The sequence below is a fragment of the Pistacia vera genome, unplaced genomic scaffold, assembly GCF_008641045.1.
Source record: "Pistacia vera cultivar Batoury unplaced genomic scaffold, PisVer_v2 Contig376, whole genome shotgun sequence".
Lineage (NCBI taxonomy): Eukaryota > Viridiplantae > Streptophyta > Magnoliopsida > Sapindales > Anacardiaceae > Pistacia > Pistacia vera.
This window is the reverse complement of record NW_022196197.1, coordinates 47,876-51,614: the sequence shown is the minus strand read 5'-3', so window position 1 is coordinate 51,614 and position 3,739 is coordinate 47,876.

The following is a 3,739-nucleotide window of genomic DNA, read 5'->3' as shown; positions in this document are numbered from 1 at the left end:
TGTGCTAATTACCGAGTTTCCTAATTATATTACTAATTAAAGAATACAACAATGTTGGAATTGTGGGGGAAAGTAAAATTAGAATTAAAACACAAAATCAAACAACTAAGATTAACACTAAACTAATAAACACAAATTCAATTCAAGGTAAAAGAGGTTAGGGTTCGACTTCACTAGGATAATCTAGTTTAACCTACAATTTCTATTGCTTCCAAATTCACATGTAAAGATTATAAATCGAATTCCTTAAGTTGTAGAATATATCTTCTCAGGCTATATTCTCCTACCTATCCCTATTAAACTTCCGCACCCAACAAATTGAAGGTTAATAGTTCAAAGTCTATCAAACCATATGGAATCCTATAAAGATTTCATAGATTGCTAAATCTATCTCTAACGTTTGCTTAATCTACGGTGTTTACTCTAAGAAGCTAACACATGAATCACTTCTCAGTCTCATCGTGCTCAACATTCAATTGAATCAAAAGAAACCAAAATCCAACTGCATTAAGAACAAGAATAAACACATAATCCAAGCAATAGAACTAAAAAAACAACACAAATTTATAGATTAAACCATTGCAATCCAAGTTACATCAAAACCCTAACCCAAAAGTGAGTTAGGTCATGCTCAAAATAAAGAAAAACATCACATAAACAATAAAGTTGGAGTTCAACGTATTAGAAATTGAAAAAGGAATGAATTCTTCCCTATTTTGGAGACCCAAGGTCCTCCAATCTCCTTCTCCCCTTCCCTTTATCTAACAATGTCGACCTCCCCTAAAAAATGAACAAAGTCTCTCTTAAATAGTTAGCCAAAAACCCTAGGAACTAATACAATACAAACAAAATGCAATGTTTTACAAAACAGAATTTTACAGTTTTCGCCACAATGAAGAAGAATCTTGCTGTGGCATCGAGTTGAATTTTTACTGAACCATCTGACCCGAGGCTAGCTTGCCGCGGCGAACATTTGCTGAACTTTTTTGAAATTATGAAATAGCCCTCCGCTTGCTTCTTTGTTTGAGTCTTCGATCTTTGTGATCCCCGATAGGAACAAGCTCACAGTGCTTCCAATCCGCATCAAAATTCCCCCGATTTATGATTTCGCTTGATTTCAGGTCCAGAAACTCATTTTCTCTCTGTTTTGCTCCAGCGGCACGTTTTGGCCTGAAACGTAAAATATACAAATTTGTGTAGTAATTCCAGGACAAAACTTAATAAGAAGTATCAAATATCATAAAGAAAACAGTGTAATCCTAGGATTATCAAAAATCATAATAATAATGTTTTTATGAGATGGTATCTTGTAGTAATAATTTCATAAAATCAAATATCTAGTTAGAATTGTATATACAAAATATGGTTTGTATTTTTTTTTATGTCATTAAATTGGTTAAGTTGACAGTTATTGAAAAAGAAAATAAAAATATTACAGTGTGTACGTTTGGTTTGGAGTCATAAAAGATAACATCGGTAATCTATTTTTTAATCCGGCTATTACCATGTTCGGGTGTCAAGTAATTAAAGATTCTGGTAATCAACCAATACCAATAGTGATTACTATAGGTAATATAGGGGGTAATTTGTTACCGTCTGAAAGTGTGTTATTTTTTTATTACTAGGGTAATCCATTATTCATACCAAATTGACCCTTAATTAAAACACATTTTGGGCACAAATGCTCTCATATGCCTACTAAATAACAATCAGCCCAAACGTGCAAAATGACTTTTGTAACCTCATAAATTAAGTTTTTGGACAGAAATACCCTCACTATTTATATGAGTAATACTAAAAATATCCCCAGCCACCCAAGACGATTACTAGCCATTGGCCACCACTGTCAGTCGTAAACAGTTACAGATTTGTTCGTTTATGGTCTTTGACCTGGTCGAAAACAATCAGATCGGTGCACGACTGACCAGATCTGGCCGAAAACAGCTAGATCGGTACACGACCGACTAGATCTAACTGGTCGTATGTCATTTCGGTGACTGTCGGTGGCAGTCGGTGGTGGTGGCCGGCAGTTGTCTTGGGTGGTCGAGGGTATTTTGTTAAATTTTAAACTTTTGTTGTTGGTGTGTTTTAGTTAAATTTTCAAATGTAGGGGTTAAAAATAATGCTCTAAATAATAATAATAATAATATTAATAAAGAAGGAAAATTCAGTAAAAACCCTTTCAATAATATTTTATTCCTTCCAACCAAACATATTATTATAACATTTCCCATTAATCTTCAAGATAATCTATCTCAGTGGTATTCTATTTTTTTCAGTAATACAAAATTCAATGGAAGGACAAACATGGGTGTCCTTGAACAATGGAGTACAATTCTATCTGTTTATTATTATTATTAATTTTTTTTATAAATATATGGATTCAAACTAATATTAAATATAATGGTGGATATATAATTCAATGTTTACAATATTACAAATGAATTTCTACTAATGAATAAAGTATAAAATTATTTTTTTATTAAGTTAAGTTTTTTTTTTTTTGAAAATTTTGATTAGTTTTTCTAAAATATATTTGGAAGCTAAATACATTGGATTTTATTAGTTTATCAAATTTCCATAGATGTAGATTAAGACATTAAGTTACCTTCTTTTGATCTACATTTCAATTCACACTTGTAGTATTGAGATTCTATGTTTAAGTGTTCAATATTTATGGTCGACCAAAACCAAAGTTGTTCTTAAAACTTAAAAGCCCTCATAATAAATATAAGCTAATTTTAGACCAACTCCAACTTATAATCTAAAGTCTTTGGGTTCAAATTTTGGGCCCTTTCTAACTTTTGGCCCATGGGCTTGTAACTGCATTAATTTTCTAATTAAAATAATATCTCTATAACATTTTCCCTAATTATCATAATACGAATTGCTTAATAAGAAAGTGATAAGTTACTAATCGCTAATATGCCATTGCTAAACAAATTGATACTATTTATAAATGCAATGGCCTAATTTCTTCAAACTGTATATAGTTTTTATACTTAATTTCAACTAAGACATGCATGTCCCCCATTATCAACATGATTTGACTAAAAAACTAGTCACGAAAAGTCATTAATCAAGTTCATAAATACGTTATGTAATTGTTACCTTCATAACAAGTAATTAATCATACATTTCAAGTTAATTGATTTCGTAATTATTATTGACAATACAAATAATTTTATTACTTAGTTAACCAAATATCTAAACATATTATTATAATTTACTAAATACACACTCTTATAAATATCTTTCATGATGTATAAGGAACAAATTTAATGTCAACTCCCTAACATTTGATACAAATAGTAAAATTTGATAAATTTATAATTGAATGGCTAACACAATATTTTTTTTTTTTTTTCTAAACTTAAATAAATTATGGTTTTGATATAGGTCAATCCTTTATCATCTTAGGAATTCTAATATAAACGGTTTTTTTTTTTTTTAATTTTTATTTACGTGCAACCTCAACTAATCCTCTAGGGAAGATACCCCACAGCAACCCACTATCGTGACCCTTCAGATAAATCATGGGGAAAGGTACTACTTTTGTGTTCAGTAGGGAATTGAACCTGTGATTGTGGGTTGAAGGAATGCACAGTCCTCTTGGTTCGCCCTTATCGTTGGGCTACCCATGGGTGGGTAATATAGTTTACCTTTAGGGTCTGCTTGGGAGGTTTTTTTTCCACTGGATTTGAGAGGTTTTTAATTAGAGTGGTTTTGAGGTATTCTA